The sequence below is a fragment of the Pongo abelii genome, chromosome 1 (genome assembly GCF_028885655.2).
Source record: "Pongo abelii isolate AG06213 chromosome 1, NHGRI_mPonAbe1-v2.0_pri, whole genome shotgun sequence".
NCBI classification, from domain to species: Eukaryota; Metazoa; Chordata; class Mammalia; order Primates; family Hominidae; genus Pongo; species Pongo abelii.
Window position 1 is genome coordinate 139,378,062 of NC_071985.2, and position 12,681 is coordinate 139,390,742.

Below are 12,681 nucleotides of genomic sequence, written 5' to 3' on the forward strand. Positions count from 1 at the left end.
GGTCCAATAATGATTAAGTGCACCCATTGACCTTCAGCCTTCCTCTTAAGTGTGGCACATCCGACTTCTCACTAGGAGGAATGAGAATGCAGGCCTGCCTCGTGGGGTGATTTGGATGTCTGGTCCTCTGTGGGCTGCTCCAGGAAGTCATCATCTAAATTTGATCTAGACGGAAGGTACCTGCCAGGGCTTTCAGCAGGGCAAGATGTTAACAAATGGCCTATTGGAAATCTCATCGTGTTTCGGTTTATCTATTAACGAAAAGGTGAGACCCCCTTGGAGCTGAGCTTTGAGTGAGGCTGTAGGTAAATGATGTTTATCAAGGGGTAAGAAACATGATGGGCAAACTCACTGGGGTCAAGAAGGGGTGGAGGGAGACATTACAGTGCAGTGAGTACATCGAGCAGTTTCACCAGTGTGTGGGTGATCTTAGTGAAGAAAAGAAGCCACATTTGTTGGCATTGTATGTGCTACATTCTGTCAAGCTTAGAATTCTACCCGAAGTTTTCAGACCAAAATCAGTGAGAAATAATTTTTAGTCCCTTGGTGTTCTATCAAAATAAAACTGAGCTTCAAAAGCAACAGCTTCATGATCTGGCAGGATGGGAATGGGTGCAAGAGATCTTGCCCAGAGAATAACTGTGGATCAAAGGTAACGGGTTTAACATCAAAGGAGGCATAGGTACCTATCACAATGCTTCTAATATAATTAGTTTGGCATGTAGGATTAAGTTACTGCTGCCTGCTTACAGAGTGCTCTGCTCTAAGACTTCAGTCTGCACAAATTAAAATTAAATTAGTCTTTTTAGTTTGCACACATGGATAACAGAAATTTAATGGGAATTTCTCAGAACTTTGATAAGCAAGGGGTTCTACAGATATCCTCTTCATATTTACTATTCATGATTTCTGAGCCTCTTTTGATGAGAGATTGATTAGGTTTGATAATGAATAAAAGGAAATCTCTTAGATTTAGGGTCTCTAGGGGTTTTGATGGTATTTTCTTGTCTGCACTAGGGTCTGATTGCCCTTGTATCCTCACTCATCTGTGAAAAGGAAAATCATATACAGTAGGAAAATGAAGCATCTTAATTTAACAGCAAATTGCAAATCAGTTTTTAATGGCACTAAAGCGAGCATTTGGTCTACAGTGTGATAAATGATAGAGATCTAACTATAAAATGGAAAAATGGCATCAAAACCCATCTGCAGAATCTTTGCTGAAAGGGAGATTCTTTCTAGGATTTGGAAGAGATAAATTTATTTCATCAAGGTGCTTAAACGTTAACATCAAACTAATTGAAGTGTTTTTCAGAATGCTAAAACTTATTGAAATTTTTATGGAATCTCTGCTGCCAATTTCTTTGTCAGAAGGAGCCAGAAACCTTTACTGACCCCAGATAAGATAGATGTTTATTGCTGCACATTCTCTTCAAATGCTTTGTCTCCTCAAAAAGGCTGTGACTGCTGCAGGGCATGTAGTCCTCCTTCCATCACAGCTGCGGCTGCCTCAGATATAGCCAGGGAGGCAGAGTAGCACGGCGGGCACGCAGTAAGTCCTCGGGTTTCATTTAAGGCACAGTGTTCCAGTGACTATCAAACTCTTGATTGAAAATGGAGCCCCTGACTGTTTCTGCAGAACTTTAGCCAACAGGGTGAAGTATGCATGGATTAGGAAGCTCTCTGCAAAGGCTGCTTCACTGAGCTTTAATGAGAGAATTTGAAGGAGCTGGCTTATAGCAAGGGGCCCAGTGAGGCCAGAGGTCCTCATCTGCCAAGAGCCCAACACCTAAAAGGCAGACAAGTCTCAGGGACCCTCCCTGCTGGCCCATAGAGTGCCTTTGCGTGAATTAGAGTAAGACACCCTTTCCTCAGGACACTTTATTGTCATATGTCGGGCAGCTGTTGTAATCAATATGCAGATCCACGACAGCTGTGTACAGGTGGCACCTCCTTAGCTATGGTTCTGGCAACGTCCTGGACCGCTGGCCAGGCCACCATGTGCCCACTGGGCTGGGTCAGGCAAAGATGCCCAATTGCCCATGTTCACATTTGGTTTTGTTTACCCAATAGGGATATAAAATATGAATTTTTTTTCTCTTTGAACTTTTTTATTTGTAAAGTTAATTATTTAAGTAAATGCTTTGGCTTTAATCACAGTTATTAGCATAAGAAACTATTTTTCTAGCCTAGCATCCCAGTGGGAAAAGTAGGATTGGTGAATTCAAACCTTTCTTCATTTATCTTTGGATTATAATATTTTTAGGTAAGCCACAAAACCAGCAAGTGTCAGTAAAAGGTGAAACAGAACCAGTCTACTAATTATTTCATTACAAGGCTTTAGGATTGCCACAAGTGCCATTCCTGTTCTTTCTGTTCTACTTTAGATGAAAACACCCAAGGGCTTGTACTAGAAGTAACTGGTCTTGAAACTTGTAGAGAAGTGGATTTTTATTTTTCAGCTTCAGGCAGGGTTTAGAGTGGTGAAAGTAATTGGGGTTTATTCATTCTTTGGGTTCATGATCAATTTATGCAGGTTTTCAATTGGAAAAATACCAATTGGGTCTTTAAAAGTCCTTTATATACTTCAGAATTTGGTTGTAAACTTGGCTTGAAATTCAACACAAGGCAGGGATTCAAAAGGGCTGAGTTTCTGAATTCTCCAAAGAACTTCATTTTGGGTTGGATTTACTTGTAAGACGATGCCAGATGTAGCAGCCTTCTTCAGAGGAAGGTTCAGACTGCTTTGTGTAGTGCTTTTGAAAGTGTGCTTTTTGGGGATTCAGTTTCTTTACATGTTTACAACATTATTGGGGGCAGTGATGATGCAGGCCTCAAGTCATCACAGGGATTCCCAGAGTTCAGTGGATTTGAGATGTGCATCTGTCTTTTTGGATCCCCAGCTTGGGCCACCTGGTACAGTTCACAGCCCAACCCCCATGGGATTTCCCACCCTGAGCTCATTGGAAGACACAGGCCTTGCTTAGAAATTAGACCAATGGCCAGGTGTGGTGGTGCAGACCTGTAGTCCTGGCTACCTGAGAGGCTGAGGCGGGAGGATCACTTGAGCTATGAATGCGCCATTGCACTCCAGCCTGGGAGACAGAGCAAGACCCTGTCTCAAAAAAAAATGAAAAAGAAATTAGACCAATGTTAACATCGAAGATCCAGAACTCCAGTCGACTTATAATTTTGTTTGTAATCAAAATTTCTGGATAGGATTTCTAGAAAATCCCAACCTGTGGAGTTGTTTCGTACAATTTGATAAGAGGCCTGGACTATTGTGGACTTCTCTCTGAAGCTAATAAACTGTTCCAAAGCTGAAGAAAGGAGGCTTTTGTTTGAGAACCCTGATAGCATTCCGGGTGTTGGAGCCTGGCACTCCCAACTAGGATAGAATAGCCCAGCAGCTTGCTAGCTTGCTCCTTCTCCAGCCTCCTCTCCCTTCTCCTCCCCACCTCCTCTTTTTATGCACACATTCCCTTCTTCTTCTTCTTCTTCTTTTTCTTTATTCAACCAAGTTAATTGCCAGGCTTGATCATGGAATAAATGAATGACTAGAAAATCATCTCAGTTTTTAAAATTCAACAAAAAATTTCTCAACAACTAAGTGTCCAAGAAGACAGAATCTACATACAAGGACCTCTTAGCCTTGTGCAAACACAAAACTGTCTTGCACTCGCATGCTGGGCTGTGTCACCTGTGTACTTGTGGATATGTGAGCCACCTGGCACTAATACATATGCTTGTTAATAGTGAGATATATGCATACAAAGTGCTTGCCACCAAGTGACAGTATGCCCGCTTACTCACCCTGCATCTATAGAACCATTGAGTGCTACTCAAAATCCCAGGAACTGTTGACTTTGAGCTGAAATAAACGAATAAACAAACCTGTGCCTAAGTAGAGACCAGTTTTCCAACTTCTAGCTTTTTTATTCCATTAGAACTAAATTATCAAGGGCCAGATATCTCTAAAACCTCTGATGGATTTTGTAAATTTTTTTCTTTACTTTTTTAGTGAAGTAGTTCCATTTTGTTGCTAAAAGCCATCTTTGAAAGAGGGTTCAACTTCCACATTGTGTCAAGCGAGCATCCATGTGCCAGGTATAGTGCCAGATGCTTTACATGCATCAGGTCCTATTGTCCTGTGAGGTGAGAATTATTATCCCCACTCCTTATGCATACAGAAACAAGCTCAGAAGTGTAGAGATGTGCCCAAGGTCACTTGTTCTTGACCAGCCTCCAAGCTCTCTCCTCTCCTCCACACTCAATGCGACAAGGAACCTGCTAGACAGAGGGCAAGCAAGTGAGCATGGTTCCAGCCAGTCACTGTCTACTGGGCACTCGCTGTGTGCCAGGCACTGGGCCAGGCTCTGGGAGCCAAAGGCAAATAAGGCATGGTCTCTGCTTGGCCTTCAAGGTCCCCTGCCTACCTTGTCTGACTTTCCCCTGGCTGCTCCCCAGTTCCCATCCTGGACTCCTGCCAGGCTGTGCACCTCTACAGATGTGTCACTGTCTGCTGGACCACAAGACAAAGGCATGGAGGCAGGACATGAGGGATGTTATGTTCAGGGAGCCGTGGAAGGTTCCTGCAATTGGGCCCTGCGTCAGAACATGTTAGCAAGTTAGCTTGTGGCCAGGTGGGAAAAGGGCATTACCTGCCTTATGAAGGAGGCTTTGAGCTTTATCTGGAGGTCACTGTGAGCCCTTGGGGGCATAACCAATATTTCCTCAGGCCTTGGCAGCCAACAGCCCCAAATAATGTTCTGAAAACTTTAATGCCTCAACTCTGCTGACTCCTGGAACCCACTTCATAATGGCAGGACCCTTGTCCATCTCCCCCGCCAGTCATGCCTCTGACAGTTATTTCTGGGGGCCCATAGGGACGCTTCCTGTTTGCATCCACAGCCCTCTCATGATCTGGGCCTCCTAGCAAATTCAGAGCCAAATCCCAGTGTGTCTGCAGGTTCAGTATATGTCAGGGGCCATGGGTCAGCTCCCTGGGGCAACAGGGAATGGTGCTTAAAGCTCAGGATTCTGGAGGAACAGGGCAGGACTGGGGTCTGTGCCCCCAGGGACCAGGCCCGAACCTGGCATGAATGAAAACTAAATATTAGAAGCTCATTGATTCTGTGTATATGTGTGTGTGGTGGGAGGGAAGTTGAAAGAGACTGTGGCTGTCATGTTGGCCTTAGCTGGAGCACCTTGGACTAAAATCTCTGAACCTAGGGGCAGTATGACAAGGTTAGTGGTATTGTAGGTGGCAGGTTGTGGGACTAGAGATGGGAGGTAGGGAAACTGTTAGGAGGCTATTGCAGAAGTTCTAGGAGAAAAGAACAGTAATCTAAACAGTGGGTATTCGAATGGGGATAGGTAAAAGAATCAAGAATGTCTTAACCAATGGAAGCCGATTCTGAGGGTTCTAGTTCAGGTAATGAGGACAGAAGAGATGCCAGTGGCTGGGGAAAGGGCGAAGATCAGGCTTTGCAGAGGGGATGAGTTCAATTTATCCATATTGACATCTGAGCTCTAATGCGGATTCCAGTAAATATCCCTACCAGGCACCGACCCTAAGGGCTGGAGATGGAGATCTGGGCGTTGTCAGCACATTTCAAAAGACTCTGACCTGTGCCTCCAGCCCTGGCCCCATCCAGCCCATTGCTCTCACTGCAGCCAGATTGATCTCTCTAAAAGTATCTTTTTGTATACTTCGCCTTTTTGTATACTGTTGCCTTCCTGAGCAAAGATTTTCCGTGACTGTGACTTTCTGGAGTGTGATGGTCTAAACCCTCAGCCACCAATGTTGGGCTGCCCTCAGCCAGTCCCTGCATTTCTGGATCAGGACTGCTTTGGTCACAAGTGACAGGGATTCCACTCATACTAGCCTAGGTCACAAGAGGAGTTTGCCGGCTGATATAATCAGCTGGGGCTTAGGGATGTGCATGCTAGGGGTCACTTTCCATCTCTTGCTCCTCTTCTCTTTGCTTGCTGGTTTGATTCTCTCAGCACTTTGTTCCACCTGGCAGGAAACACGGGGGTGAGGCAACTTCCATGCTTCAAGCCTCATGATGTTTTCACTGAAGTGGGATAGAGTATCTTCTTTGCTTAGTTCCATCTAGAAAAATCCCAGGAAGAACTCTGATTGGACCAACTTGGTACAGGCACCCTTCCTGGGCCAACTAGCCACGGTCAGGAAGGTGGGGTCAGAACACATGCTTGGAGTGAAGATGTGGCTCTCCTGGGGGGTGGCGGGGTTGCTGGATGTATATAAAATACATAACATACCATTGTTGTGCCTTTGCATGCTTTAGCCCTCTCCTCCTATCCAAAACCTTCCAGCCAAGGCCAGCTCTTTTTGGCTTCAAAAGACAAAAGGAAATGTCCCTTAGCTCAAATGTCCCAAATACTCTTCCTATCCCTGTCCTTAAGTTTTATCCTCACGGTCCAACCCTGATTCTCCAGACGTCTGTCCTCCTCCCATCTCCATGAAGCTGTTTCCAGGACACTCCTGGCCACAGTGACTTTTCTCATTTTTCCACAGGGAAAACCAAAGGACAAAGAGGTGGGGTAACTTGCCCTGGCTGCCAAGCTGTGAGGGACAGGGAGTAGATGGCAGGACAAGCAGTATGTTTCTAGAGCTTGGGGTGTGTTAAACTGTTCTTTGTGTGTCATCTTCCAAGGAGACTGTGCCTTCCTTGAGGGCAGGGACCAGGGCATCCATCCCCCACCAGCAGCCAGATGCTGGCAACTGTTTGGTCATGACAATGGATGGCCATGGCCTCCGCAGCCTCTTTCCACCCTCGGTTCCTAGGCCTGGGGATAGAGTCTTTCCTGCCGATTTGCACAATTTAAAATCCTATGGGAACTAGGAAGCCTTTCTTACAGCAGGAATAGAGTAAAATAATTATTAATTATAAAGCAGATGCCACCTTTTTGAAATTCTGCTGTCTCCTACATGCCAATGAGTGTCCCCAGCCTCCTCTGGGGGTTTCTGACAGATCGCCCAAGTGCACCCCTCCCCCTCCCATTTTCAGAATTCGAATCTCCTGCGCCTCCAGGGTCCATTGTTGTGCCTGATTTGAAATGCAGGCTCTGATGCTCACGCGGGAGACCCCTAGCTCCATTCCTCCCATGCCAGAATGGCTTTTCTTCCTTGGAGAGCTGCTGAAATGTGGGTTTCTGCATTAATCGAGGTTCCCAGCACGTCTGCGGACCTGGCTCTGTGCCTCCAGAATGTGTTTTCCAATCATCTCCTGGGCCCTGGCTATTCCAGCCTGTCAAGACTGGACTTGCCGGGGCCATGTGGGGCTGCAGAGATGTGCTTTCCAGATTCAGAGTGATATTTATGATTTCTTGGAGCCAGTCCCGGCAAGCTAGGACCAGTCCCCTCCGTGTAACCGAGCAGAGGTACCGGGCCAGGCAGGCAGTGAGTGTGAGGATTGAAGAAACCTGTGGCAGGCAGGCTCCAGGCTGCTTTCCTTAACTGCTTGCCTCCCAAACACCTGCCTCCCTCAGCTTCCTGCATCAGATCTTGAACATGAAGTCTGCTTATTTTATAGAAACAGATTAGTAGCATCCTGATATGAGTCTATTATGACAATTAACAGTGCTGACTACATGCCAGGGATGTTCTTCGTGCTTTCCAGATGTTGACCCGTTTAATCCTTATTAACACCTCATGACGTATTATCATGCCCATTTTGCAGATGAGGAGCCTGAGGCTCTACACAGTTAATGTCACCTGCCCGAGGCCACACAGCAGGTGCATGGCACAGTGGCCTGTGGATTGAGGTGGCTCTTAAACACCTTGCTCTAACACTTTTTAATATCAGGGCTATTAAAATGCTGGGGATAGGAAAGATGTAGCTAGACTCAGATTTTCATGAAAAGCATCAATTATAGTAACTTATTAATTTTCTAACTATCCTGCAATTCGGTTGGACAAGAGGGAGCCTCATCCACCCCCTACATTTGCCCTGTTTGTCACTTTACCTGCATCTCCTCTCAGACCCCGATGCTAATGACTGGGACAAGCATGAACATTTCGAAGTGGGGCCATGTGATTGGGTAACCGTGTACAGTAGTTACTAACTCTCCCTCCCTTCTTTTCTTTCTTTCCTGCTGAAGGTATTATTTATGTACATAGTACCTTTTCTTACTCTCCCTGTCCCTCTAAAAGGACTACTTAAATCTCTTGAAGCACAAGATATGAGCCCTGCCTGCATGTTTGTCTCATTGTGGTCTCATCATGGTTGTGGGTAGATTTGGTCCCTGGAATGAAGCTGGCAAGACCTGTGGGCACAATGTTCTTGATCCAAAGCCCAGCAGCATCCCTTCCTCTGGAGGCCGAGGCCACAGCTGCTGTGTGGGGTGAGCTCAGGATGGCTGGAGCCTCTGCTGAGGCAGCGAAAACCAACTTTGTCTCTCTGACTCCTCTGCTGCCACCTCCTTCCCCTCAAGACAAAACGCTAGAAAAACAAGGAATCAGTTGCCTTCTAGGAATGAGGTTCAAACTCAAGGGCAAATGTTAGAGAATTTGATCTTGGAGAGAAAGTTGTATTACTAGATAATGTGATCATTATTAACGTTTATTGCATTTATGTGAGCGAATGACCTTTCACAAGTTGTCTTGCTCTCTCTGCCTGGCAGTTGAAGAAAACATATAGTCCAGAGGGCCAGAGTCCTGCATTCACACTCAGTGTCAACTTTCTAAGAGAGCGCAGCCGTGTTACTCATTCTGGGCGCCACAATGCCTGCTGTCCCTTGCTGACAGAGGGATTGAGGGTGACTTGAGTCCAGCCTGTCTTTAAAGCACATTGAGTTCAGAAGATGTCTACAAATGTGAGAGAGTTGGAAAGGAACTAGGAGAAAAGGCTATGGGAACTGGGGTGGATTTCAACAATGTCCTTGTGTCTTCTTTATTTTCCCAAGATTGGAAGCAGTTGGAATGCCTAGGACCTGACACCTTATTCTGTGTCTTCTCATGCATCATTCTGGGCTATGCAAATAATAACAATGCATGTGAATATTATGTGAGTGAATACAGTACTAATCTCTTCTGCCCTTGCCTTAGAAAGGTAGTCTAAGGAAGGGCAGGAGGATTCTTAGGGCATTCGTAGAATAAATTAGAACTTAGATCAATTAGAGGACACAGCCACACAGAGGGGATGAAACCTTTGCTGAAGGCAGAGGCTCTGTTGTGTTACCTTAAATTGCTAGAATTTGCTTCATAGCCAAGTCCCAAAAACTAGCCTATGCCATGAATAGAATGGTTGCATTCCAGGGAAAAAATCCAAATTCTTCCCACGTGGCAGCAGAAAAGCGAAAGGATACACTGTCACCAGTAATTCAGGTTGTATGTGGGAAGCCTACAGAATTCCGCCAAATGTTGCAGACATGCATGACCAGTGCTATGAAGCAGGAATCTCATTTCTGGTCCCCAAGAAGCACAGATATCAATTACAATGTTCTCAGAAATACAGATGGATACATTTTGCCACAGTTTGTTATATGGTCACCTCTCACTAACCTGTGGGGTTTACAGTCCATCAAAGTACTTATCTAATAGTGGCAAAATCACAGTTGGGGAGATCGAGATCTCATAAAATACAGGCAGCTGGGAAAAATAATTGCTTTAATATATGTGATGAAGGCAGTAGTGAAAGTTCTAGAAGGTCTCCACTCCCAGAATAACCACTATGTGATCATGAGGTGGCCATATGGGGTGATCCTTTTGAATTGCTTTCTTCAGTTGTCTGGGAGACATTGTCCACATCATCTGCTAAGGCAGAGGCTCCCAGCAGCAAACCTGGCTCTCTGCAGTGTATTCGAGTCAGCCCTCACTGGCTGGAAATGGAAAACCTTTTGCAATTGCTTGTTCACTCTGGGTCTCCCTCTCTCCCTCCTTCCTTCTCATTTTCCTCCCTCTCTCCTTCCCTCCTTCCCTTTTAAAATACAAGTCTAGGCAGTTGTGTAACCTTCAGACTTTTCATAAATTATGCAAGAGCTTAAGGGCATAGTTTTTAAAGTCTGGTCTTTCATCCCAAATTATTTGAGAGCATCAGTCTTAATATCTTCATTTCTCTCTCTCTAGGTACTGTCCTGTAATACCCTACCTCCTATAGTACCCTGTAGGATTCACCCTCTGGAGTCTACAGGGGGAAAGAGCAATAATTTAGGATTTTCCTGTTCTTCTCTTAGGAATTAGGACAGAAGTAACAAGATAGCTGATTTTATATTTTTTGTAACCAGTTTAAAAGCATTATCTCAAAACCTAGAATAAAAGATTGATGCATATAAAGTGCTAAAAATAATAATAACCCTTGCTGTTATGAGCAGAGCTGAGAAAGGAGCCGGGGAGAGGGAGAGGTGGCTGAGTGTTGGGACATCAGGGAGGAAGGAAAATGCAAAGATAAATATGGAAATAGCTTCTTGGATATAAGCAAATAAATTTTCAACAAAGAACTGTGCAAGACCTACTGTATGTTTTCAGATCTCCACATTTTCAGAGGTCAGACCAAGAAGTGGGCCCAGGGTGCAGCACAAAGGATTTAGGCTAAGCCTGCAGACTGTCTGTCAGGGTGACTCAATGGGGGTCAGGTCACAATATGGGTTAGGATTTAGTTCAGCCGCCAGTGACGGGAACACCCACAAATCACAGGCTTCCATAAGGTAGATCACCTAGAAGACCTGGAGGCTGGAGGTCCAGGGCTGGTGTGTTGGCCCCACAGTCATCAGGGACCCAGCCTCAATCAGACCTTCCACCCAGCCATTCCTTGGTGTGGCTCCCCACTCACCGTCCAGAATGGTGTTGAGGCTCCAGCCATCACTTCTCAGCTCCTTGGTCAGAACTGAGTCCTATGGCCACATCTCCCTGGAAGAGACAGAGATTGAGGAATGTGGTCTTTTGGCTGAATGGCAACATGCCCAGCGAAAACAGGGCTTCAGATGACTTGAGAGTGAAAGGGAGAATCTCCATAACTAAGCAAAGTCAGCATCTTTTCTCATCCTGGGGTATTTGTTTACCAGATACCCAGTGCCTGATGTTTTCAGGCATTGTTCAAGGGCAGTGGGGAAAAAGTAGATGGATTTCTGTTTTCGTGAAACTTACAGTCTAGTGGGAGGCAAGACAGACAAAAAACGAACAATAAAGCATGGCCGAGTTGACAACCTGCATTCCACACTCAAGCTGTCTTCAGATGAAGCCGTACAATATTAATGATGGGAACGGACGGTGTCAAACATCACCATCTAAAGCCTGCAGGCACCCTGGACAGGCAGCGGCTGCATCTCTTTGATGCAAATTCCATCCTTCAGACACTCCCAAGTGAGTGTCTGCCCAGTGAGAAGGAGGGAGAAGTAAACAAGTAGTAAGCCAGAGCCCCACCTAAAAATCAGCCCCTGAGTTACTCTTCAGCTAGCGCTCCTCATGGGCCAATGTGCAAAGAAGCACTAGAGAATAAGAATCTAGCCCTAAAATTCCAGGGCTTTTTGTTGTTGTTGTTGTTGTTGTTTGGTGGAAAAGGATTTGGAGCTATTTCTTTGCTGAGGTGCAAAGTAGTGTAATAGGCCGGGCATGGTGGCTCACACCTGTAATCCCAGCACTTTGAGATGCTGAGGTGGGTGGATCGCTTGAGCCCAGAAGTTTGAGACCAGCCTGGGCAACATGGCAAAACCCTATCTCTAAGGAAAAAAAAAAATTACAAAAATTAGCCAGGCATGGTGGCACGTGCCTGTTTCAGTCCTAGCTACCAGGGAGGCTGAGGTGGGAGGATCGCTTGAGCCCAGGAGGCCAAGGCTACAGTGAGCTGAGATTGCACCACTGTGCTCTAGCACAGTGAGACCCTGTCTCAAAAAAAATAATAAATAAACATTTTTGAAAAGTAGTGTGATAAGTAATAATTTTGTGGCTCCCATGGGGGTTTGAAGGGCAAGCTGGGAAACGTGGGAAAACCACAGGGACACAGCTTTTTTCTGTTCATGGGACCTTCAGCAAGCGGTTCCTGGTCAGCAAGCCTGGTCTTGCTGGGAACTGGGCAGGTTTCCAGGTTCAGTTCACATGTTGTAAGCGGGTATGGTTCTAAATTAAACCTGCCCCACTCAGCCAGGTGGACACGGCTGTCCACCCAGCACTCACTGCCATGGCCACTGTGCAATACCGCAGACCAGTGATTCTCAAACATCTGAGGTGAAGGACCAGGGTTGTCTTTTTAAATTTGTTTCAGTTTCCTATCTGTCATAAAAATGAAATATTAGAAATCTGAAATAAAGACATAGACTTCTGTTATTAGATTCAAGAGACATAAAATTGCTCTGTCCATTTGCCCTAAAAGTTTCTAAAGACTGACTCAATTCCTGAACATGAGTTTACCAACAGCAAAGAAGTCAGGGCCATCGCTACCAGCCCAAGGACTGTGCTTTGGGCCTCACTGCCCAGAGGCCCAGGATCTAAGGCCAGAAGGGAACAGCTGCCCTCCCCACGCTATGTCAGGACAGTCCTGAAGAAGAATGAGGAAGCTCCCCGCTGGGAAGAGAGCAGGCTGGGCTGCTGTGTCTTGCTGTCTGTACATCTCTCTGGCCCTTCCTGCCCAGCTGCTTGAGTAGACTGGTAAAAGGAACCTCTTGGTGGACTCTCCTACCATAGTCCCCATGTGCAGGTGAAAATTTTATTATATGGTT

General features: G+C 45.7%; 1 protein-coding gene across 6 annotated transcripts in view; it reads left to right on the forward strand.

Moving 5' to 3' along the window:
* Positions 1-12,681, forward strand: part of BCAR3 (BCAR3 adaptor protein, NSP family member) — a 282,319-nt gene that overhangs the window by 238,883 nt on the left and 30,755 nt on the right. The gene's annotated exons all lie outside the window — the stretch shown is intronic.